General features: G+C 41.0%; 1 protein-coding gene and 1 long non-coding RNA gene across 3 annotated transcripts in view; one reads left to right on the top strand and one right to left on the bottom strand.

Annotated features, from left to right (window-relative positions):
- Window positions 1–26,217, top strand: part of PLS1 (plastin 1) — a 129,434-nt gene that overhangs the window by 10,546 nt on the left and 92,671 nt on the right. Inside the window, exon 2 of one of the 2 annotated variants that reach the window (XM_070793685.1) lies at window positions 3,188–3,342. The exons of the other annotated variant lie outside the window; for it this stretch is intronic. The gene's annotated coding sequence lies outside the window, so the exon portion shown is untranslated. The remainder of the gene's footprint in view (window positions 1–3,187; window positions 3,343–26,217) is intronic. 2 annotated transcript variants of the gene reach the window in all.
- The window catches only part of LOC109559554 (uncharacterized), a 69,314-nt gene that overhangs the window by 1,483 nt on the left and 41,614 nt on the right, over window positions 1–26,217 (bottom strand). The window contains exons 3-5 of the long non-coding RNA XR_002180801.2: window positions 10,050–10,118; window positions 5,750–5,847; window positions 5,401–5,495 (exon numbers count right to left, since the gene is read on the bottom strand). This is a non-coding gene — a long non-coding RNA (uncharacterized lncRNA). The remainder of the gene's footprint in view (window positions 1–5,400; window positions 5,496–5,749; window positions 5,848–10,049; window positions 10,119–26,217) is intronic.

Below are 26,217 nucleotides of genomic sequence, written 5' to 3'. Positions count from 1 at the left end.
TGTTGTTCTGGGAAGAGAAGGGAATTCAAAAGTGAAGGCTGAAACCGAGGGAGAATCTCCAAGTCATTCAGCCTGTATGAACCTTGGTTTTTGTTGTGAAGTTACTGTTGTTTGTATTTTGTTGTTCTTTTTGTTGTGGATGAAACAGGTACAATAGGAATGAAAGGGTATACATTGTATTTTATTTTTAATTTTTAAAAATTTTGTTACTGGAGTATAATTGCTTTTGGGCTTCCCAGGTGGCTCAGTGATAAAGAATTCGCCTGCCAATGCAGGAGACATGAGTTCGATCCCTGGTTGGGGAAGATAGTCTGGAGTACGGAATGGCAACCCACTTCAGTATTCTTGCCTGGGAAATCCCCTGGACAGAGGAGCCTGGCAGGCTGTTGTCCATGGGGTGGCAAAAGAGTAAAACACAACTTAGTGACTAAACAGCAACAACAATAACTGCTTTATAATGTTGTGTTAGTTTCTGCTGTACAACAAAGGGATTCAGCTATATACATACACATATATGTATCTCTCCTCCCTTTTGAACCTCCTTCTCACCCCACCTCCATCCCACCCCTCTAGGTCATCCTAGAGCACCAAGGTGAGCTCCCTGTGCTTTACAGCGGCTTCCCACTAGCTGTCTCTTTTACACATGGTAGTGTATATATGTCAGTGCTACTCGGCCTACCCTCCATTTCCCCGGCTGTGTCCACAAGTCCTTTCTCTACATCTGTGTCCTCTGTTTCTGCCCCCTGCAAAATAGATTCATCTGTACCATTTTTCTAGATTTTGTATATATATGTTAACATACGATATATTTGTTTTTCTCTTTCTGAATTCACTCTGTGATATACATTTTAGATCAGAATCTTCTAGTATGAAGATTTACTTTTTCTTGTGGCCACATGTGTGCCCACACCTGGCCATGTAGAGAGTCTGTTTCTTGAGGGCAGGATTATGTCTAATTCAGTTTGTATCCTCATTGCCTGAATGCCAATGACTGTACAAGGAGGCACTTGATAAATTGTTGAATTAACGGAACATGAAAAGGAATGGATGAATGGATGAAAATCTGTACCCACCTCCACCCATATACTTAATGTTTTCTAGCTTCTACTTGCTTGTAGAGACTTAAGATCCATGGTGCCTTATTTTCAGACTGCTAATCCCAGGTCTGTGTTTTATTGACAGTAAATTTTGATACTCCAGCCTTATTCAAGAGACAGCTGCATAGCTTGAATTCAAAGTATAAGGATCTTTGTGGATTCATAAGTGTTCTAAACTAATTCCAGAAATGAATTAAATAGTATTATTTAATAATAATGTTTTATATATCGATAATGCTTATATGAAAAATTGATTCACCTCTAAAAGAAACTGACAAATATAAATTGAGGTTGTATTCTTCTTGAAGTGTTTCTTATTGTTTAAGAGAAATCAGATTAGAGGTGAGTAGGACAGTAACTTATGGAGATGCTCAAAGAAATGTGTATTAATACTCTAATCTGCTAGAGACTTGAGTACCTGTTTTACCTGCAGTTAAATGAAACAAGAACCAAAACTTGATTATACCTTAGGTTTTACAATATCTCTAATGTTAACAGAAATTCAATTCTTGATTCATGAAGTTCCATGTGATTTACATGGGAGAAAAGTTCATCTCTTTCATTGTGAACAAAGTAGTTTGGTTTTCAAAATTATTGTATTTCCTGTTAATATACACCTGGAATGTGTAGGATAAAGAAGATGAACCTTTTTAAATTTTCACTGAGTTATAGCCTAGTGATATGTATTGTGCTGTGGGAGACTAAGCTCATTTGCATATTTCCGAGTGAGTTTTACATTTCTCATAGAACTAGGACAACAAATGATAGAAGAACTGAAAGCATTATAATTTTCTAGTAATTCAGAGGAAATGACTCCATTCTGAGGTAGTAGGCTAAAAAAGGACACAGCGATACCCCCACTTTAGGTAAGCTAGCCAGTCAGTCATTCAGTTGTGTCCGACTCTTTGCAACCGCATGGGCTGTAACCCGCCAAGCTTCTCTGTCCGTGGGATTTCCCAGGCAGGAATACTGGAGTGGGTTGCCATTTCCTCCTCTAAGGGATCTTCCTGACCCAGGGATTGAATCTGTGTCTCCTGCATTGGCAGGAGGATTCTTTATCACTGGGCCACATGGGAAGCCCGTTCGTAAGCTAATTATAATACCAACAGGAAATTTCTTTTGCATCCTCTTTTACATCTCAGGCACACTTTAGGGAGGCCTTATGTTTATGTATCAGTAGTTTGCTCATTTAATCTGAGAAGCCTCATTCAGACCTTCTGTGTGCACAGGTTCTTTCATTATGTTCTGCCCTTCGTCATTATACTAAAGGTATTACAAAATCAAACAGAAGGCTTCCCAGGAAATTAAAGGTTTCATATCAATCAGACATTGTCAGGGCTTCCCTTATAGCTCAGTTGGTAAAGAATCTGCCTGCAGTGCAGGAGACGGGTTCATTTCCTGGGCCAGGAAGATTCCCTAAAGAAAGTGCCAACCCACTCCAGTGTTCTTGCTTAGAGAATCCCATGGACAGAAGACCTTAGCAGGCTACAGCGCATGGGGTCATAAGAGTCATATACAACTTAGCGACTAAATCACCCCTACCAGACACTGTCAAAATATGTGCCTTGAATAGCATTGAATGTATTCCATCAGTGTTCTTGGTGCACATGATGTGTGTGTTTTTTTTAAGCTAATAGCTTTATTTATTTATCAAGGTATAATTCACACACCATACAGTACATTCATTTAAAGTATAAGAGTGTTTTAGGGTATTTTCATCACCCTATACCATTAGCATGCATTCCTCATTTCCCCATTTTTCTAAAAATATAGTGGACAGTACTTTATTTGGAAATGTGCCTTCCTATAATTAAAATCCTGTTAGTCAATCTCTACCTCTCCCCAGGCAATGACAGATCTTCCTGTCTCTATAGTTTGCATATGCTTGACATTTCATATAAAGGGAATCATACAGTGTGTGGCCTTTTGTGTCTGCTTATTTCGCTTAGCACAATGTTTTCAAGGTTTATTCATGTTGTAGCACCAATACTTCACTTTTTATGGTTGAATAATAGTCCACTGTGTTGATCTACCACATTTTCTTCATTCATTCATCAGTTGATGAACACTGAGTTGTTTTCACTTTTTAGTTACTATGGATAATGCTGCTATGAACATTTGTGAACAAGTTTCAATGGGACACGTGTTTTCATTTCTCTTGGGTATATACGTCAAAGTGGAATTGCTGGTTCACTTGATGACTCAACAGTAAACACTTAGAGGAACTGCCAGACCATTTTCCAAGGTAACTGCACCATTTTACGTTCCTACCAGCAATGTACGAAGGTTCTAGTTTCTCCACATCCTCACCAGCACTTGTTATTATGTCATTTTGATAATGACCATCTGGCTGTGAAGTGGTGTCTCATTGTGTTGACATTTACAGTTCTAGATAGAGAAAATGTACAGAGATTTTCCGTGTGCCTCACACTGATATACAGTTTATGCTGTCATTAACATTTTACATTAGTGTGGTAAATTTATTATAATTAATGAACTGATATTGCTATATTATTAATTATAGTCTATGGTGTATTCACATTCCCTTAGTTTTTGCCTAAAGTCCTTTTTCTATTACACGATCCCATCTGGGAATCCTGATAGATTCCTGATGAACCCACATTATAGTTAGTTGACATTTAGCTCCTTAGTCTCCTCTTGGTTGTGACAATTTTTCAGACTTTTTCCTTGTTTTTTGATGACCACAAGTGTTTTTTTTTTTCTTTTTTAAAATTTGTTTTTTTTTTTTAATTGGAGGTTAATTTCTTTACAATATTGTATTGGTTTCTGCCATATATCAACGTGAATCAGCCATAGGTATATGTATGTCCCCTCCCTCTTGAACCTCCCTCACACTGATGGTACTGATGAACAGGGCAGCAATGGAGATGCAGAGATAGAGAACAGATTTGTGGACACATGAGGGGAAGGAGAGGGAGGGAAGAATTGAGAGGGTAACATTGAAACATATATAATACCATATGTAAAATTATATAGCCAGTGCAAATTTGCTGTATGATGCAGGGAGCTCAAGTCAACAATGCTCTATGACAATAATGAGTGTTTTGAGGAGCTGTTTCCCAGGTGGCTCAGTGGTAGAGAATCCACTTGCCAATGCAGGAGATGTGGGTTTGGTCCCTGAGTCAGGAAGATCCCCTGGAGAAGGAAATAGCAACTCACTCCAGTATTTTTGCCTGGAAAATCCCATGGACAGAGGAGCATGGTGAGATGCAGTCCATGGGGTCGTGAAGACTCGGCTACGCCTTAGGGACTGAGCATGTGTGCACAGACACATATGCTCACACACACAGAGTTAGGTACATTGTTAGATGCCCCTCAGTTGGAATTTGTCTGATTTTTCTTTTTTATGATTAGGCTACATTGACGTTAATTTTTAGTATTAAAAAAATAACCGAGAGCAATTTACTTGGAGCATAAAAATACATAATCAGAACTGGAAATCAGCAGACGGATGGGTAATAGGAAATTCTTCGGAATTTTAAAAGTTCATTTGCCCCTGGAAAATGGGCAGAAGTTTAATTCCAAGATATATTTTCATACCAAGGACTTGATCATATTATAAAAGGACCAGATTAAGTAATAGAATTTATTTTCATGTCTGTCATAGACAGCATCTACTCTAAGGATAAAACCAAAGATATATTTTTCACTGCTTTAAATGTACCTGAGAAAGTTGTTTCGCTTGTAATAAAATATAAAGGAAATATAAATTTTAATCGGCTTTAAGGAGAATGCCATGGTTCTGAGGAATTTCCTGCGGTCCAGTGGTTAAGACTCCATGCTTCCACTACAGCGGGCACAGATTTGACCCCTGGTCAGTGAACTAAGATCCCACATGGTGAAGGGTCAAAAATTTTATTTTTGTGAAAAAGAATTCCACAGTTCTGAGGCATTTAAAAAAACAATCCCACAGATCTGAGGCAGCAGCGGTCTACCATACAGTCAGTGTTTCCATCTATATTCGTTCTGTTGATCCTCACGGATTCCTTGTGGAGTGGGGCAGGGAACTGAGGCTCTTACAGGCTGTGTCTTTGTCTTTTGGCCTGACTCACACAGCTGTCAATTGTTGAGCTGAGATTTGGACCCAGGGCTGTGGAACTTTATACCCTACTGTTTGCCAGGCCAGGCTCCAGACTTTCCAGTGGTTTTAAATCGGGCATGTATCAAAGAACACAGGATTGAGTCCTTATCTTAGTGGGTATTTTTACTGCCAGCTGGAGGAGATAGCATCTCTCTGAGTTCAAAGCCCCACCAACATCAGTGTGTCCAATGAACAGCTTACCTGTTGACTGCTAACAAAAGAGAACTGGGCCAGCTCTGCTCAGAGCTCTCTACCATCTTGTCCATGGAGTGTAACCCCACTGCTACATGTGTCTCCTGAAAATGAAGAGTCATAAAGTAGGACATGAGCCATGTGGAAGAACAACATATTCAGCTAAGGTTTGTCAGTGGTTAGTTACAGTGTTCAGTGAACATCACTCAAGGTACATTGCTTGATGTGTGTCTCGGTAAGATCTTAAGTTTTATTAATAACGATGATTTGGTTGTAAATACTGATTTTTGAAATAGGAGTAGGTGTGGCAATAATTTGTGAATGTGCTTGAAGTGAAATAATAAAGTTGCCCACATACCTGTCTGAGGAAGGTTTGGAAAATTTCCCTATTTAATCCTTGTAAATGGCTGAGATTGGTTGATCACAGGATACAAGGCTTCTGTCTGCTCAGCTTTTCTGTATATGTCAAGATAGAGTAGGCTATGTTATAGGAACAAATCAACCGTGATACTTCCATTGATTTCTTGTTCACATAAATGCCAGTGTGCATTGGCTCTCCTCCAGGGCAGCTGTTCTGCATTCAATGACTCAGAGATCCAGGCTGCTGTAATTTTTGTGATTTTGCTCTTTTGACATGGGACTTCTAGGTTGTTGCAGCAGGAAAAGGGGAGCTAGAGGATCACGTGGCTCTGAAAGGCTTTGTCCTGTGTTCGCGTGCTAAGTCATTTCAGTCGTGTCCAACTCTTTGTGACCCTATGGACTGTAGCCTGCCAGGCTCCTCTGTCCATGGGATTCTCCAGACAAGAATGCTGGAGTGGATTGCCATTTCCTCCTCCAAGGGATCTTTCTGACCCAGAGATCAAACCCGAATCTCCTGTGGCTCCTCCATTGCAGGCAGATTCTTTACTGCTGAGCTACCAGGAAAGCCCATGCTTTGGCCTAGAGGGACACAAATCACTTCTACTCACAGCCCATTGGCTGGAACTAATCACATGGCCCTGCTGAAAGTGAGGGGCAGCACATGGCTATTCCATGAATTTTGTCTTTGCTTCACCACTTTAGAGTAAGAGAACTGGTTAGTTGAGGGAGAACCTTCCATAAAGAGAGGAGTTTATTAGGATAGTGATAATTGCCAGATAACTTGCTGCTGCTGCTGCTGCTGCTAAGTTGCTTCAGTCGTGTCCGACTCTGTGCGACCCCATAGATGGCAGCCCACCAGGCTCCCCTGTCCCTGGGATTCTCCAGGCAAGAACATTGGAGTGAGTTGCCATTTCCTTCTCCAATGCATGAAAGTAAAAAGTGAAAGTGAAGTCGCTCAGTCGTGTCTGACTCTTAACGACCCCATAGACTGAAGCCTACCAGGCTCTTCCATCCGTGGATTTTCCAGGCAAGAGTACTGGAGTGGGGTGCCATTGCCTCCTCTGGCCAGATAACTTAGGTATGGCCAATTAGGTGACTTGATACCATTTGGCTAGTATCTTCTAGTAATAGACTAGTAAGGCTGCATCTTCTAAGGGGATATCATTAAAGTGTACTTCTTTCATATTGTAATTCTTCAAGTGATGGTGCTGATGATCAAAGTTGTATTTGGTGAGGTGTCCCAAGTGTTTTTCCTGAATTAGATTAATTCAGACTGAGGACTGTGATTTCATCACCTTGGTAAATACTTTGCAGTTTTATCAATTTGCCTTGTTGGATATGGTACCTAGATTAGACCATCACCATGCTGATAGATCTCTTCTAGAAACGGGATCGTCACTAAACTAGCTTACAAAGAGCCTCGTTACATTAAAGGTGGCACTCTGTTTGTTGTCTTAACTAGCACTAATTACAACGAGACCCAATATTTACTGTGATTTGGACCCATACTCATATGTACGCAACTTAAGACTTTGCAGACCTCTTTAGCAGCTGTATCTAGAAATAAGGCTTGTGGTGAGCTAAGGCCTGAGGTCATAGATTTTTTTTTTTTTTTAGGTATATGTTTTCTTCCCAAATTAATTCTCTTTGGTTGCGCTTTTGTGATGCCATTTTTTATTAAAAATACATTGCTGGTAAATGCAGAACTCCTGTTTATTTTGTCCTTATGATCTGCCCTTTCCCCATTCTCCATTGTGGCCTAAAATTCTACCACTAGAATTAGCTGGCTCAGATTAAGAATCTGCCTGCAATACAGGAGACCCAGGTTCAATTCCTGGGTCAGGAAGATCCCCTGGAGAAGGGAATGGCAACCCACTCCAGTACTCTTGCCTGGAGAATTCCATGGACAGAGGAGCCTTGTGGGCTACAATCCGTGGGGTCACAGAGTCAGACACGACTGAGTGACTAACACTTTCACTTTCACTATGATCTACCCTTTCCCCATTCTCCATTGTACCCTAAAATTCTACTGCTAGAATTAGCTAGGATATCAAAAGACCCTAGCTGATCCTTGGGGATAATGTTTAAGAGGATCTAGAAAACTCGGTGGTTTTAACTTATTCATGTCTGTTAAAAGTTTCCTCAGGCTTCTCTGGTGGCTCAGTGCTAAAGAATCTGCCTGCCAGTGCAGGAAACATGGGTTCGCTATCTGGTGAGGGAAGATCCTGCATGCTGTGGAGCAGCTGAGCCCGTGTGCCACAACTAGTGGGTCTGTGCTCCAGAACCCAGGAACTGCGACTACGGAAGCTCACCTCCCACAGCTACTGAAGCGTGTGTGCCCTGAGCCCATGCTCTGCAACAAGAGAAAAGCCCGTGCAGCAGTGAAGACCCAGCAGAGCCAAAAATAAAGAATAAATAAATTTTAAAAAGTTAAAAAAATTTCCTCATTAAAAGGGAGTCCTCAGGTTGGGGCTATTCTGGGGAAAGGTGTCACCATGCACAACAAACTAACTTTATTATCATTTTTTTTTCAAACTAACTTTAAAAAGCATGTTGATTAAAAAAAAATGTGAGTGCACTTGGGAATTCCTTGAATTCTGTGCAATAAACATTTTTAAAACAAAAAAACAGCAAAAAAAAAAAAAAAGACCCTAGCTGGGCTGCATAGATTGGAGCAGCCCCTCTTGTTCTCTGTCTGAAAATGGTTCTCTGTTGTTTGAGAACAGCTCTTAAGCACACAGGAGAGCCCCACCTCAGGCTCTTTATGTTGACACCATGTTCACTCATCAAATGTTTACTGAACACAGTCTGGGCCAGGCACTGAGCTAGGCCCCACAGCCTCTGCCCTCATAGAAACAGCAGTCTAGACCAAAGGTTGGCAAACTCTGTAAAGGGACAGATAATAAGGACTTATCTGGGTTATGGTCTCTGTCTCGACTACCTAATTCTGCTCAAAAGCTGTTGTAGACAGGATGTAAGTGAATGAGCTTGTCTGTGTTCCAGTGAACTTTATTTGTGGGCACTCACATTTTGATTTTTTACTGTCACATGTCACAAACTATTATTCTTTTGAAAGAATAATTCAATAATAATAATTCTTTTGAAAAAATTATGTATTTATTTGATTGCACTGGATCTTAATTGCTGCATGCAGGCTTTTCATTGAGGCATGTGAGATCTGGGTCCCTGACCAGGAGTTGAACTTGGGCCCCTTGCATTGGGAGTGCAGAGTCTTAGCCACTGGACCACCAGGGAAGTCCCTATCCTTTTGATTTTTTAAAAAATCTATTGAAAAATGTAAAAACCATTCTTAGTTCACAGGTAGTATACAAATAGGCAGTTGGCCAGATTTGGCCTTCCAGCTGACTTTGTTGATCCCTGGTTTAGAACTAGCTTTTCTTCTTCTTTTTTTTTTTTTAAACAAATCTCTAATAACGAATCCATGTAAGTATTTGAATTTAGTTATAAAGCTCTGTATGAATTTCTTCTCACAAATAGATAGGGAACTACCTTAATGATTACTTACATTATTCAAGTTCAGTGTTTAAAGATAATTAACTTCATCCAGGCCTTTACTTAATAAATCAGTTATTGGGAGACTTTCCAATAACTTTCCAATAATAATTTTCTGATATTTGCAGAAAATATTTATGCAAATTGAGATGATTTTTCCATATACACATCCATGTACCCATAATATACAAGTGTGTTCACAACTGTATTACTTTTGAGGACTGTTGTGGTCAGTGCGTGGGTTGGTAAAGAATTTCCAGACATGAGGCAGAATGGAAGGAGAATAAAGTTTATTAGAATGGAAGTCGCTCTCTCAAGGGAGAGCCAAACCCTTTCACAGGGTAGCAGCCAATTTTTATAGTCTCAAGACAGAGAAAATTCCTACTGGAATGGTGACATTAGGTAATTCGTTAGGATGCTATAGGGTGAATAATAGGGAGGTATTTTACCTAATATGGGGTCAGTGAACTGGCCAGTTTAGATCTGGAGGCTTGTGGCAACAATTACTATGGGGTTTGGTCAGTTCCAGAGATTTTTATCCTGTGACCTTGGTACAGGGCTCCACACCTGTGACCCTTGGTACAGGGTTCCACATTCCACTAACGCCATGAATCACCAATATGTAAAATAATAGCTAGTATCTACTGGGCACTCTACTATACATCAGACCCTTTTCTAAGCCCTTTGCTGTTTATTTTAATTAATCCTTCCCAGAACTCTATGAAGTTGAAATTACCACCATCTTCATTTTTTGGCTATGAAGACCAAAACTCAGAAGGACTCACCTGAGGTGATGTAGTTCATAGGAAGTGGAGAATAAATTCTTCAGAATTCTGACTCCAGAGTCAAGGATCCTAGTGATAAATTACAACTTTCTGGGTACTGAAATATATGCATGAAAGTAGTTAAACTTTGTCTTTAAGTTTTATATAAGAAAATAGAAGTGGTGAATAAAGATTAAATATTATTTTTCTGAGAAGCAAGCATATAAAAGGAAACATTTAGGAAGCAAGTATTCTAATAGTTTTTCACTAATTTAATTTTAATTTGTGTCTGTCCATGAGCGAAGATAATCAACTTTGACTCTCAGTGTGCTGAGAACTTCCTCTTTCCTGAATTATCACTGAGAATCAGGGCAGGGTTGGATTTACAATAGTATGATGCATCATGTCCACCTCAAATATCATAGTATGGATACTTTATATTTGTATATACATTTAGAAAATACTCTCTTGTTTGTGACACTCTAGGTGGAAGCACTTTGTAACCTGCAAATCATATTCCAAAGTGATCATTGCTAGTCATTCCAGTGGCCCATTCCGCTATAGATACAGCCTTCGCCCTACTTTCATTGCTCCTGAAGCTGGATCAGTAGAAAAGGTTAGGTCTCAAGGGAACATAACCTGTGAAAGATTCCTAGTGGGCCATTGACCATTTCCCTCATTTACTTTTGGACCAGCTTTATGTTGATCCAGGAGGAAAAAGACTACAAAATCTATTCTTGTCCTGGGAAGTTTCTGAGAAGTAGGCTGGACACATTATATTTTCCCATTCAAGTGCTGGCCTTAGAGGGAAAGAGGTGAGAAAGAGCAGGAAGCATTCTGGAAATCAAACATTTACCTTGACACTGACTCATTCATCTAATCTTATGGGCAAAGACCAGGAATTCCAAAGGTACCCTAACTTGTACCCCTCTGGGGTGAGTCTCTGGCTACAGCACTGCGTCATTTGGTGGTAGTACAGCAATGCTTTCAGCCAGCTCATGGTGCATGCCAGTAACAGGTGATTCGAGACAAGGAAAGATCTTTGTACACTTTTATTGCACAGTGATTATTTCTTAATTAATAATTCTCTAAGTTTTTTGTGGTCTAGCTTATTGCTAAATAAAAAGGGCCAGCAGGTGACAGGGTCTTTCTGAAAACAAACTTTAATTTGCTTTATATATAAGTAAGTGGACCATAAAGTTCTATATCTGGTGACTTCAGATTATGGATATTTTGTCTTGTAACAATAAAGGATATAGCTACTTTTTCTTTTTGAGTCCTCATCTTTTAAAGACCTTGAGATGTTGGAAGAGGGATTGCCTTTTAAAAATATATTTGACTGCCCCAAGTCTTAGTTTTGGCATATGGAATCTAGTTTCCTGATCAGGAATTGAACCCAGGCCCCCTGCACTGGGAGTGGGGAAGTCCTGGGCATGCCTTTTTATTTTGAGTCTCTTCACCCTCTCTCTCTCTCTCTCCTCACCCTTCGTGAATCTGGGCCACTCTGGAGTAAGCACTTGCCCATTTGTTCATAATTCCTGTAATTACAGCTTCATGACTGAGAATGGAAGCAACCACCAAGTGAAGAGAAAAAAAATAATGTTTCTTTCTCTCATGATCATAGTAATTTGATTTGAATATCCCTTCCTCAGGGATATCTGTGGAAGTTAACAGCAGCAGGTTGTAGACCTGCGCTTAGTCACTGTTGGTTCGTGTATGTTCTGTGGGAGAAAGGCTGTGGGAGAATGGGGATGGTGGGGGATGTAAGGCTGATGGTCAACTTTACCCCTTGTCTAAAGGGCATGATTGTCACTGGCCTAGTTCAGTGTTACCGTGTGAAAATGTGGGCTAACTATTGCCAGTTGTTCTGATCTGAAAAGAGAAAATAGAAATCTGAATTTTATGTTTATCTTCTCATTTTTATATATTTGCTCCAAAATTTAACAAATACTCAGTGAGCCACAGAGGACACATGTCCAGGCAGGATTTGGCCCACGGTACCCTTTGGCAGCCAGGAGGGGCCTCTCAGTTTGGTGAAAATGTTATAAGAGCCCTGAGATGAGTGCACCAGAGCATGGAGGCCGTAGAAAAGAAGACCTGGCTTGAGTTTCACCCTCTTCCCTCTTTTTTGTTTGGCTGACAAGGTTGTGTTGTAATTTTTCTGCTCACCTGAAGGAAAACCTTGTGCTTCCAGATTTCCTGAATCCAGATTTCCCTCCTGGAGAAGAAGGGAATGGGGATGTTGAACTCAGCTGGGGACTTCAGGAGCTGAGTGCAACTGAACAGAGGTGGGGCAAGGCTGGTTACACCACAGGGTTTGAAACCAGGCTGCCTCTGAGAACTGAGATGCAAATGCATCTCTGCAGGATCTGGGCGGGTGGACAAAACATGGCACAGAGCAGAGCTGCCAGGCCCAAGGATGGAGCAAGGCTTGAGTGGGTGGCTGAGAGATGTCCAGGGAGCTAAAGAACAGCTCAAGGGCTTGTCTTAGCTGTGGGTGAGGAGGGAGTTGTTAAGCCAGCCAACCTGGACTGGATGGTTGTTGATCATTGACCCAGAGCAGTAATCTAGGCTGAATTTCATGAAGGTCTTGTATCTTCTCGTCTCCATCTACATCGCTTGGGCAACAACTCTGTTCTTCAAGAGCAGGAACATGTGTGTATGTGTTAGTTGCTCAGTTGTGTCTGACTCTTTCAGACCCCATGGACTGTAGCCCACCAGACTTCTCTGTCCATGGGATTCTCCAGGCAAGAATACTGGAGTGGATAGCCATTCCCTTCTCCAGGGGATCTTCCCACCCCAGGGATAGAACCCAGGCAGATTCTTTAGTGTCTGAGCCACCAGAAAAGCTCACAGGAATGTTATTCCTTTATTTATTATATACACAGTTGATGTGACATGGCTTCAGCATTATGACTCACACAAGACAGGGTCACTCTGCTTCCAGATTGAGGCTACAGCCTTTGGAATTCCTCCTCCTATTCCCTGTCATTCCTATGATTGTTATCCTGGATGCTCTTGGATTGAGGAGGCTGATAATTCAGACTCTTCTCTTTATTCTCAGAACTGATTGAGAAACTGATAGAGGCCTCTTATAGAGTTTTCACTGGTGGAGCTGGATCAGGATGACAGTCCGGGCCTGGGGCCAAATACCTTTCCTTCCAGAATTTTAACTTCTACCCATTCCATTCCAGGCACACCTACTGAAAAGGCCTCTGGGTTGCTTATCATGTGGAGGCAGAGGAGAGTCAAGTCCTGAGGACAAACTCTGGCTAAAGAGGGAAGGGGCAAGCCACATGAGGACAGTGGTGTGGAACTACAGCAGTGGTTCTCAAAGTGTTGTCCTTAGGTGACCAGCCTCTGCATTACCTAAAAGTTGTTAGAAATGCAGTTTTGTGGTCTCTGACCCATGAGAGACTCCAGGGAGTAGGGCCCAAGAGTCTGTGTTTTACTTAGCCCTCCTTATTCTCTTGTAATTAAAGTTTGAGAATCATTGCAGTGGAGCTAGGAGGTTCAGGGGACCCAAGACACTTACCTTCTCATGAATAAGAGAAATCGTTTTTCCTTCTTCAGAGGAGCGTAATAAAGAAGTACAGAGAAAGAGGCCACAAGTCCTGCTTTAACAATTGGCCCTCATGGAAACAAAGACGCCATACGTGGGTTTCCCCCAACAGTTAATCCTGCCCTCTGTGGAGGACTGGGACTTTCCTGGTGGCTCAAGAATCTGCCTGCCAACCAAGAGACATGAGTTCAATCTCTGAATCAGAAAGATCCCTTGGAGAAAGAAATGGTAACCCATTTCAGTATTCTGGCCTGGGAAATTCCATGAACAGAGGAGCCTGGGGCCTCAAAAGAGTCGGACGCAACTGAGCGACTGAGCACCCTCTGTGGAGGACTGTAGTCTGAGAAGGACCAGCAGATGAGAACAGGAGGATTTTCTTCAGATGCCCCTTTACTTTTTGCAGAGATCTGAAAGCTTTTAAAAATATTTGTTTGCGTACGTGCATGTGTGCTCAGTCGTGCCTGACTCTTTGCGACCCCATGGACTTTAGCCCACCAGGCTCCTCTGTCCATGGGATTTCCCAGGCAAGAATACTGGAGTGGGTTGCCATTCTCTTCTCCAGGAGATCTTTTCCACCCAGGGATCAAACTCGCGTCTCTTGCATTGGCAGGCGGATTCTTTACCACCGAGCCACCTGGGAAGCCAGTTACTTGTTTGTTTATTTGGCCGTGCTGGGTCTTAGCTGTGCCACATGGGATCTTTAGTTGTGTGTGAAACTCTAGTTGTGGCACGTGGGATCTAGTTCCCTGACCAGGCCCCCTGCGTTAGAAGTGACGAGTCTTAGCCATTGGACCGCCAGGGAAATCCTCAGATGCCCTTTTATTATCTGTTAACGCTCCCTACCTTTTCTATAAAGGAAAAAAGAGTGGAAAGGGAATGATGAAGTAATATACACAAGCAGAGAGGAAAGAACACTAAAAGATATAAACGGAAAGTAATAAATAGGTATTCTGTTGCTTCCAGCATCATTCTTTACAGTTAGATCATCATTTATTTTGTATTTTACTAATTTAGTTTTTAGTCTGATTTATTTTTCTAGTTGTGACCCCAACTCCAGGCCAATTGGCTGTGGTAGAATCATTGGTCATCTGCACGGACTCAACGGTGCTGAGCTGTTTGCTTCCTATTTGTGCCTATTCATTTTCATGTTATTGAAACGTGTATCATTCAGTGACATGATTATTTATGTCCTTCACATTCACCTGGCAGTTGAAATTCTATGACTTGTTCTATAACCTTGAGCAGGAAGTTCATTTTCACTCTCTGCAGTCTTCAAATCAGCCACTAAATGTTCAGTGACGACCAGAACTGCTCTGAACCATCCATAGAGTCAGCGTTTCATATTCTAAGGTTGAAAACAGAGACGTGTGCATGCGTGCTTAGTCACTAAATCGTGTCTGACTATTTGCAACCCCATGGACTGTGGCCGGCCAGGCTCCCTTGTTCTTGGGATTTTCCAGGCAAGAATACTGGAGTGGGTTGCCATTTCTTTCTCCAGAGGATCTTTCTGACCCAGGGATTGAACCCGCATCTCCTGAATTAGCAGGCAGATTTTGTACCCACTGTGCCACCTGGGAAGCCTGAAAAACAAAAGATACATTTCTCAAATGCTTGTACTTGGGGAAGATGTCTTTTGGCTTCATCCCACCTTTCTAGAGGCTTGGTATGAAATTATGCCTCCTTGGGTATATACAACCTCAATGAGATAGAGATATCATGGTTTCCTTTATTTTCTCCACAACACAACCTCTTGTAAACACAGCCAGTCTAAAGGGGAAGCTTGTTTCCATTATATATTTAATCTTTCTAGATACTGTTCCAGGAATGAAAATTGCTAAAAAATTTGAACTACCTCTGCTTATAAATATTTTGCTTTGGTTTCATCTGGAAATGGACTTATGGTGGTGTTAAAATCACATGAACTGAATAGTTGTTTGTTCCTAAGAACTGTGTTCAACCTGTTGCCACAACCCTGTGGGTAGGTAGATCATTCCCTTTGTACAAATGAGACAACTGAGCCACAGAGAACTTAAGTGACTTTCCCCAAACACTCAAAACACTCCCTTCCTAAGAAGTTAAAGCAGAATCAAATCCAGATTTGTTTATATCAAAGTTATATTCTTGGCCTTCTTGTCTACTAGATGGGCCAGCTCCTGGGCTAACTCCCAATATGAATTGCATTTTGGGCTTTGGGCAGAATAGCAGAGGTCTCCAGTGGTTGGTGCAGAGAAGGCAGTGGCAACCCACTCCAGTACTCTTGCCTGGAAAATCCCATGGATGGAGGAACCTGGTAGGCTGCAGTCCATGGGGTCACTAAGAGTCAGACAGGACTGAGCGATTTCACTTTCATGCATTGGAGAAGGAAATGGCAACCCACTCCAGTATTCTTGCCTGGAGAATCCCAGGGATGGGGGAGCCTGGTGGGCTGCCATCTATGGGGTCGCACAGAGTCAGACACGACTGAAGCGACTTAGCCACTGGTTGGTGGGAGAAGTAGATAATGTTTTAGCAACATTAGTCATTTGTTAGATGATAAAATTCAGAAATTCTTCATTTTGATTCTATCCAGATTATTGGGCCCTACTCTAAAACTTCAGAATAAGTATCTCTGGAGAGGAGATCCAGGAATCTGCATTTACTATAAGCTCCACTGGTTGTTCCTGTGACTGCTGATGAGAACCATCATGTTGAATTGCTGGGTAGCGCTTAATGTTTACTGCAGGGATCTCCAAGCTCCAGTAGGATTCAGACAGGCATTTCTGTTCACCATTATTGGCAGAATATTGAATATTTGAATTTTTGTTGTGTTTTTCTCTTTAAGTGGCTAACATGAATATTTGACTTTCAATATGTGGGTGTGTATATCCTACTGGAGGGAAAATTTTAGGAGAATTGTAAAGCTGATGTTGGCCCTTATCCCCAAATATACTCTTCCTTTCCCTCTGCTTCCCCCAAATGCTAACTGTTCCCTCTTGTGGACAATCCAAGGCCTAGGTGATAAGAACAAAACTGCCTAAGCTTGTTTTAGTTTTCTGTTGCTCTTGTAACAGAATATCACACATTCAGTAGTTTAAACAACACAAATTTATTATCTTATAGTTCTGTAGATCAGAAGTCCAATATGGGTCTCGTTGGGCTAACATCAAAGAGCAGTCAGGAGATACTGTGTTCCTCTATGGAGGCCCTAGAGGAAGATCCTTTCCATGGCTCATTCGGAGTATTGGCAGAATTCAGTTTCTTGAGGTGGTGAGCCTGAGAACCCCGTTTTTCTACAGGATGTAAACTGAAGGCCATTCCCAGCGTCTAGAAGCCACCTGCATTCCTCGGCTGTGATCTGTTTCCTCCATTTTCAAAGCTGGCAGCAGCCCTTCTTACTCATTGAAGTTGTTCCACCTTTTCCTATTTCTTCTCTCAGCCCAGCAGGGGAAAGTTCTCTGCTGTTAATGATTCAGGTGATTAGATTGGCCCTATCTACATAATCCAAGATACTCAACCCTTTCCCAAAACCCATGCATATCCTTAGTCACTTCTGCTGAGTTACATGTTGCCATGTAGGATAACAAGTTCACAGGTTCTGGGGATTAGGGTGTGGGCCTCTTTGTGTGTGTGCTCCGTCACTTCAGTTGTGTCTGTCTCTTTGCCATCCTATGGACCATAGCCCACCAGGCTCCTTTGTCCATGGGATTCTCCAGACAAGAATACTGGAGTGGGTTGCCATGCCCTCCTCCAAGGGATCTCCCAAATCCAGACTTGAACCCGGGTCTCTTATGTCTCCTGCATTGGCAGGTGGGTTCTTTACCACTAACGATGGGCCTCTTTGGGGGAGTATTATTCTGCCTGTCACAGACATATTGTCTGCCTTTGTCTGACAAATAAGACAGTAGGAGTTGTCATTGACACCGGGGCTTCAGGCATTAATGTTGATGCACAGGAGAAAAATGTGACTGAACTGGATCGTTTTCTCAATTGAAATCATCTCAAGGTCAGATTCTAATGCAAGTAATTTGGGAAAGGATGTTTCAGGACTTTTGTCCAGTCAAGCAGAGCTGCAGCATCACTTATCTCTGTGTGTTACAAAGGAGGTAATGCCTGCTTTTCTGGTCATTAAGAGTCAGAAAAAAATGGTGATGATGTGAAATAGGCACAGACATTCAGCCAGGATATTGGCTTTCATTTGGCCACTGATTCCACTCACTCTCAGGCTTCTGCAGTTTTGATTGTACCCTACTGATTTCCTAGTTTGCCCTTCTAGCTTTTTGCCCATTTATCTGTAACAGTACATATTTATGGCAAATTTTGATACCTACTCATTCTAAGAAACACTTTCCAAGGTGCTGAAAAGTATATCTAGTCATTTTTCCCAGTTGCTGAATTCAAATGATAAAAAGAATCCATGTTATCTCCCAGTCTTTCGAAGGCTTTTTTTGAGTTCTTCTCTGGATATCTTCCTCCATAAGTTCCTGTTCAGCACTGAAAAAGCCTGTCATGTCTTGGATATAGTCGGTACCCAAAACTACTTATGGATTTGAAGAAGTAAAACTTAAACAGTTGCAATTGTATTGTCTGTACACCCCAATTCTGCAAGATGTGCGTACTTACTGTTTCCTTACAATGTTGTTAACAAAGAGAACATTGCTAAGAATGTCAAGAGTAGGTGAGGAAAACTGGGATTGTTAGAGATGAAGTTTCCAATTCTCCTTTACTGAATATATTAAATCATGTTCAGTCAGTACTTAGCAGTATATTGGGGGTGAGGGAATAGACTACAAAGGGGGTCTGTTTTTGAATATTCAATGATATATGTGTGCAGAAAAATACACATATGGTAAATGTGTAACGATGAATTTTTACAAAATGATACTCCCATGAAATCAGCATCTATATCAAGAAACCAGAATTGTTACCAGCACCCCAGAAACCTTTCTGCTTCCTTTTAGTGGTTACTACTGTCAAGGGTAATCACTACCCTGATGCTTTAGAAGTTTGAGAAATGGACTGTTTTTAAAATAGAGAAAAATTCATATAATTGTGGTAAAAATACTTCTTTTGAACAAATTCCCAAGCAAAGGTATGTGGGTTTGTTGTTGTTGTTTAGTTGCCAAGTTGTGTCCAACTCTTTGCAACCCCATATACTGTAGCCTGCCAGTCTCCTCTGTCCATGGAATTCTCCAGGCAAGAATACTGGAGTGGGTTACCATTCCCTTCTCTAGAGGATCTTCCCAACCCAGGGATCAAACTCAGTCTTCTGCATTGGCAGGCAGGTTCTTTATCCCTGAGCCACGTGAAGCCCCATGTGGGTTTACAGAGATTTAAAAAAATCTCTCCTGCCCTGAATGTGCATTTAAGCACAAAATGGTAAATTCTTTTCTAAATATTCTTGCTTTATTTGATAGTTTGAGTTAAAAAGCAACTTTGAGTCAGATTATTTCTCAATATTTATTGAATATTTTAAGGGTTAAAACAACCCCTTTGCCTCGAATACTCACAGGTTGTTAAAACTGTACCAGGCACTTGACCCTGATTGATGACTTGGCACCACATCCGTTTCTACATATTTTTTTTATTGAGATCAAATTAGTGTATTTTATATTTTCTCTGGAACTTTGGTTGAGGTTCATAGTAGTGTACTCAAAAACAAAAAAAGAAACTGTTGTCAGTAAAGGTGGCAGTCCCCATACCACATATTTTAACTGTCTACCACAACACTTTCTTAGTTGAGTGTAAAGTGAAATTTCTTGTAGCAAAATGAAATGGATAAAATGTTAGAAAAGTTGGATTCAGGCCTGTAGTTCTCTTATTCCCTATTCATTCTCTGTGTTAAAGGATGTCAAAACATTATTTCTAAATGTAAAACATTGGGAACAACCTTGCCTAACCAACATGAGTGCTTAAATAAATCATGGTATAGTCATGATGTGGACCCTTATGAAGCTGTAAAGGCACGTTTCAAAAAAATGCTTAACTATATGGAAAACTTCTTAATAGAATTAACTATGTACTGAAATATACCAACTTTGTAAAAAAAAAGATGCATCCTTGCACATGTGTGTAGACAAAAGACTGGAAATTCATAACCCATTGGCTCTCAGTTCAGTTCAGTCACTCAGTTGTGTCCGACTCTTTGCGACCCCATGGATCGCAGCACACCAGGCCTCCCTGTCCATCACCAACTCCCGGAGTTCACTCAGACTCATGTCCATCAAGTCAGTGATGCCATCCAGCCATCTCATCCTCTGTTGTCCCCTTCTCTTCCTGCCCCCAATCCCTCCCAGCATCAGAGTCTTTTCCAATGAGTCAACTCTTTGCATGAGGTGGCCAAAGTACTGGAGTTTCAGCTTTAGCATCATTCCTTCCAAAGAAATCCCAGGGCTGATCCCCTTCAGAATGGACTGGTTGGATCTCCTTACAGTCCAAGGGACTCTCAAGAGTCTCCTCCAACACCACAGTTTAAAAGCATCAATTCTTCGGCGCTCAGCCTTCTTCACAGTCCAACTCTCACATCCATACATGACCACAGGAAAAACCATAGCCTTGACTAGATGGACCTTTGTTGGCAAAGTAATGTCTCTGCTTTTCAATATGCTGTCTAGGTTGGTCATAACTTTCCTTCCAAGGAGTAAGCGTCTTTTAATTTCATGGCTGCAGTCACCATCTGCAGTGATTTTGGAGCCCCCCAAAATAAAGTCTGACACTGTTTCCCCATCTATTTCCCATGAAGTGATGGGACCAGATGCCATGATCTTTGTTTTCTGAATGTTGAGCTTTAAGCCAACTTTTTCAGTCTCCTCTTTCACTTTCATCAAGAGGCTTTTGAGTTCCTCTTCACTTTCTGCCATAAGGATGGGTGTCATCTGCATATCTGAGGTTATTGATATTTCTCCCGGCAATCTTGATTCCAGCTTGTGTTTCTTCCAGGCCAGCATTTCTCATGATGTACTCTGCATATAAGTTAAATAAACAGGGTGACAATATACAGCCTTGACGTACTCCTTTTCCTATTTGGAACCAGTCTGTTGTTCCATGTCCAGTTCTAACTGTTGCTTCCTGACCTGCATATAGGTTTCTCAAGAGGCAGGTCAGGTGGTCTGGTATTCCCATCTCTTCCAGAATTTTCCACAGTTTATTGTGATCCACACAGTCCAAGGCTTTGGCATAATCAATAAAGCAGAAATAGATGTTTTTCTGGAATTCTCTTGCTTTTTCCATGATCCAGCGGATGTTGACAATTCGATCTTTGGTTCCTCTGCCTTTTCTAAAACCAGCTTGAACATCACAAAGTTCACGGTTCACGTATTGCTGAAGCCTGCGTCTGAGGTCAGGGGCAGCAGCCCTAAGGAGCAACCCCACGCCCCCAAGCCCGAGGCCAGGGGCGGCGGTCGAGAAGAGCTACCCCATGCCCGAGGCCAGGGCGGCGGCCGGGAGGAGCAACCCCACGTCCAAGGAGCAGTGGCTGCACGGGCGCAGGAGGGCCTAGAGGAGCTATCCATTGGTTCTAGTTGTTTCTAAATAGTGTGCTTGAGTGCAACTTAAATTTTTTCATTTTACAAATATTTCGTTTTATAGATTTCTTTTCAAAAATCAGAAAATACACAGAATTCTTTTTTTTTTTTTTAAGAGGATGTGTTGGGCGGATAATGACTTCTCCTGAGAAGTAAAGTCTTTGGGGGAAATAAGACATGGCAAATAAATGGCCTAGTCAAGAGGTGGGCAGAATTCCACACCACAGCCACAGGGTCACAAACATCTATTCATGAATAATTATCCTTGAAATAATGGAACTTTCAGTGCAAAAAACTTTAATGGTCACTTCATCCAATTTTCTATGTAAGAAACCCCAAAACAACAACATCTGCCCAAAATGTACTTTGAGCCTAAATTGGAGCAGACTCAGTGAGGAGACCCCCAATGTTCCAGAGACAGCCCAGGTTGGTTGTGGAGCACTTGCTAGGATATGTTTCCTTATGTTGATATGGAATTTGTTTCTTGGTATTTCGGCTTGATGGATCTAGTTCTACCATCTTGTGGCCATACAGAGCAAGAGAAAGCCTTTCTTCATTACAGGTACCTTTCAAATATTTAAATCTATGTATGTGTATTTTTAGCCATCATTGAAGGGTAAGTTAGGTGTAATGGGCTGTACCCATTTAAAGTGGACTGTTTCTTTTTGGATGTGCTGGATCTTCATTGCTGCAAGCAGGCTTTCTCTAGTCACAGTGAGCAGGGGTCTCCTCTCTAGGTGTTGCGTGGACTTCTCATTGTTGTGGCTTCTCTTGTTGTGGCTCACAGGCTCTAGAGTACACTGGTTTCAGTAGTTGTGGCATAGGGGCTCATCTGCCCTGTTCTGTGACATGTGGAATCTTCCCCGACCAGGGATTAAACCCATGTCCCCCGCACTAGGGTCCCAGGTGGCACAATGGTAAAGAATCCACTGCTAATGCAGGAGACACAAGAGGCGCAGGTTTGGTCCCTGGGTCGGGAAGATCCCCTGGAGAAGGGAATGGCAACCCACTCCAGTATTCCTTCCTGGAAAATTCCATGGACAGAGCAGCCTGATGGGCTACAGTCCATGGAAACGCAGAGAGTTGGACACGACTGAGCATGCAACCACACACCCCCCCCCCCACAACCCCCTCACCAGCATGCGGATCCCCAATCACTGGACCCCCAGGGAAGTCCTTGGTGTGTTGTGACAGAGTATACACCCCACTCCAGTACTCTTGTCTGGAAAATCCCATGGACGGAGGAGCCTGGAAGGCTGCAGTCCATGGGGTTGCTAAGAGTCGGGCACGACAGAGCGACTTCACTTTCACTTTTCACTTTCATGCATTGGAGAAAGAAATGGCAACCCACTCCAGTGTTCTTGCCTGGAGAATCCCAGGGACGGGGGAGCCTGGTGAGCTGCCATCTATGGGGTCGCACAGAGTTGGACACGACTGAAGCGACTTAGCAGCAGCAGCAGCATACACCCTTAAAATCATCAGCACAGTCACGATGCAGAACATTTTCATCACTCCTTAAAGTTTCCTCCTGTCCCTTTGCAGTCCATCCCTCCTTCCTCCCCTGTTCCAGGCAACTATTGATCTACCTTCTGTTACCATCGATTAGTTTGCGTTTTCTAAAATTTCATATAAATGGAATCATACAGTAGGTACTTTCTTTTTAAAAACTGGCTTGTAACATAACTTTTTCTTTCACTTTATGAAGCAGTTTTGCTCCATTCTTTACTTTTATGGAGCCATCATAAAAGGTGTTTCAGACTTTGTCTTCAGAGAACTAACCATTTAGTGAAAATGTATTATAGACTTTATGAGTAAACTTTCGCTCACTTAAAAAGTAGAGTTGAATTATAACCCTTGAGGGCACTTTCCAGCTTTAACACTGTTTCATTCTATGTAATGTTTCTATTTACTCTTCAAAGATAATGCTGTACATTTGATTGAAGTTAGTCCAGTGACTATATTTTTTTAAAAAAACTCAGTAGGCTGTAGGGTTTTGTTTCAATTTTTAAAGTTTAACACAGTTTCCTTATCATTTTATGAATCTCAGTGTATGTGAAATCTTAATGATTTTTCACATGGGGAAGGAAAGCTACAGTGGCAAAGGAATATTTATAAAATTCATGTAAGACCTCATAGGGCAGGCAGTCCCATGTCATAGGAACTTCTTCCTTCTTCTACCTGTTTAGTAGAATCTAAAAGGTGAGTATCCTGACATATATATGTACTTAAATATGTATACGGTGAATATCGTGGTACATTTTAAGCTGTACAGTCATAATCAAACAGATAAGATGATGACATTCACATTTTTGCTTTTTTTTTTTTTTTATAGTTCCAAACCACACCCAGTGCAAATTGACCTGACTGCTTGAGACCAATTGTTTTTTGAGATTGAAATCTATAGTAGTAGGCAGAATACTTAAGTGTGGAGTTAGTTGCTTGTTTTCTTTGGTCAGATACTGACTTTGACAGAAGATTATTTGAAAATAGACATAGTTTAAAGTGACTGAATTTTGAATCTTCTGAATTGTTCTCTTGGATGTCCAAATCTCAGGTGATCACACCACCAGAAACAGGTATGCAAATTTTTCCTTATGTTAATAGGAAAATACAGCCTCAGATTCTAGAGCTGCTTTTTAAAAATGAGATTGTTAAATTGAGATAAACCTCCTCATGTTTGTTGTTGTTGGTTTTAGTGCATTCTTGCTTTGGGAGTCTAGGTAACTCTGCATAATCAATGCACAGTGACCATGATGTGAGGGTCACATAATTTTTAATTCTCTTAATCTTTCTGTCTTAAAAATTATTTCTTTCTTAAGCAATATTTGTTGGGTAAGAAAGGACTGATCTGGTTTATTCAGGGTTTGATAAAAAGTTAAATTCATAATTTTTGTTTTGGCATTAATTTTCCGTTTAGAAAGATACATGCAATTTTAGGAAAATGCTAAAATGACTGAATGTTCTCTTTTTGTGTCATCTAGAATGTATATGTATTATTGCTTTGAAGCCTGATTCTTTCATTCTGATGAAACAACACTTGTAGTCTATAGTTTAGTCATGTAGAAGCAAAACTCCTCTTTTTTTCCTAAAGAATTCCTACAGATATATAAAACAAATATCAATAGAGGATATTGTAGATTCTAGGGCTATGACACAATTATATACATCCACCTGGAGTCTGAGGAAGACATCTTATTTGAAATTAATTCTTTATCATTACTTTTGGGAGATAGTGCTTCTGCTTCAAAGCTTATTTTCACTGTTTCACTGAATTTGAGAAGAGACTGTAGGCTTTCAGAAAGGGCTTCCTATAAACTGTGTGCAAATTCTAGAAAAACAGTTTGCCTTTCAGTGAGCCTTTTTAATGGTTTCTGAAATTGGCTGAAGAATCTACGTATCTTTACCCCACATAGTCTTGGTGTCTGTAGCTGCCTTGGTTTAGCTCTTTTTCTCAGTAAAGCAGGAAATGTACAGTTCCCAGCCCTGTAACACTGAGATGCTCTTGAATGATACATGTTGAGGAAACCTAGATACTGGTATCACTGGCAATTTGCATCGATCTTATTGCCAGAGAATGAAAGACTCTTGAGTTTTCTAAAGAGAGACCAGCTTTTAAAAAGTTAAGTGTGTTTCCTTTGTGCAGTGACCTGAGGTCTCACACTGAAGTAGAAAGTTAAGACTTATCTGTTTAGCTCTGTGAAGCAGTCAACTGTTTATTCTTAGTCATCATAGAATACGGTGACTCTGGCTCTTACTAGAGAGACAAACACATCATGACCAATTAACTCTGGAGACTGAGTGCCATGGACAAATTCCACATAATTCTTTAAAAAAAAAAAAAAAAAGAGGCACCAACTCTTGAAGGCTTTCTCAGGAGCCAGAATTGAATTCTCTTTCCTGTATTATGCCCAGAGTCCAACAAAGGCTGTGCCCTCCTGCCAGTCCTTTCATAATGAACAAGCCAAGTGTTCAATTGTGTTCTTGTGGAGGAGGGGGATAACATTCCTTTATGATCCCCAGTTTAGATCAGCTTACCACCCAAAGCATGATATTTGATTACCCTTATTATGTTACTTTGCGTAGCTACAAATGTTGCTAATGGTGCGGCCTTATCTAGCCATTTAAAAGTCCCTGTTCATGCTGCTTTAGTGGTCAATGCTATAAAAGCCCCTATTGCTAAGGACCCTAGTAATAAGTAATACGAGCCGATGAAGAGGGAACAGTATTTGGGTTAGGCATGCACTGCATGCATCTTGAACTCCTGAATATATTCCACTGACTGCCTGATGCCCATTTTTTTCTTCTAAGTGCTGATTTTAATCTCTAATATCCAGTGTGCCTGGGCCTGAATTGCTTTGAGAATGATAAAAGTTTGCTGGCCTTTTCTGATGGCATTCTTCTTTAGCATTGAGGTTTCTATAGTTCCTTCTTTTTCTTTCCTTCCAAAAGTTTCTGACTTAGTTCTCAGCCTTGCAGGATAGAAGCCATGCTGTCATTAACTAGTAGGAGCAAATGAAGAGAAATTATCCTTTTATCTATTCCAGCGGAGGTAGAAAGTTGAGTGCTTTTTCCTTGGAGTAGTGGCCTTTAGGCTTTTTTTCTATTTCTTTTTTCTTTACATTTTTATTTTATATGTACTATAATTGACTTACAATGTTGGGTTCGTTTCAGGTGAACATAGGCTTTTTTTAATTGTTCTACTCCCATCAGTTAAAAAAAAAATGTATACACTTTCAAGGTATACATTTTTAACTTATTAATATATTCAAGTGCTACTTAATGTACATGTGATATATACTAGAGCCCATGTAAAAATAAATTTGAAAGAATAAGGTGATTTTTTAAAAAAAGTTTATTGTTAATTAGAAGGATTTTATAATACCCTTAGCAGATATGATGCAAGGGGCGATATGGTTTATTTTATTTTTTAATTGGAGGAAAATTGCCTTACAATGTTGTATTGGTTTCTGTGGTACAGCAGTGTGAATCAGTCGTAACACTGTATGTGTATGTGTATATATATATGTGTGTGTGTGTGTGTGTGTGTGTGTGTGTGTATGTATATGTAGATATATATATCTCCCCTCCCTCGGGAGCCTCCCTTCCCTCCCCCAACTCCTCATGGAAC

The sequence above is a fragment of the Bos indicus genome, chromosome 1 (genome assembly GCF_029378745.1).
Source record: "Bos indicus isolate NIAB-ARS_2022 breed Sahiwal x Tharparkar chromosome 1, NIAB-ARS_B.indTharparkar_mat_pri_1.0, whole genome shotgun sequence".
NCBI classification, from domain to species: Eukaryota; Metazoa; Chordata; class Mammalia; order Artiodactyla; family Bovidae; genus Bos; species Bos indicus.
The sequence above is the reverse complement of the archived record's forward strand: the minus strand, read 5'-3'. Positions and strand labels throughout refer to the sequence as shown.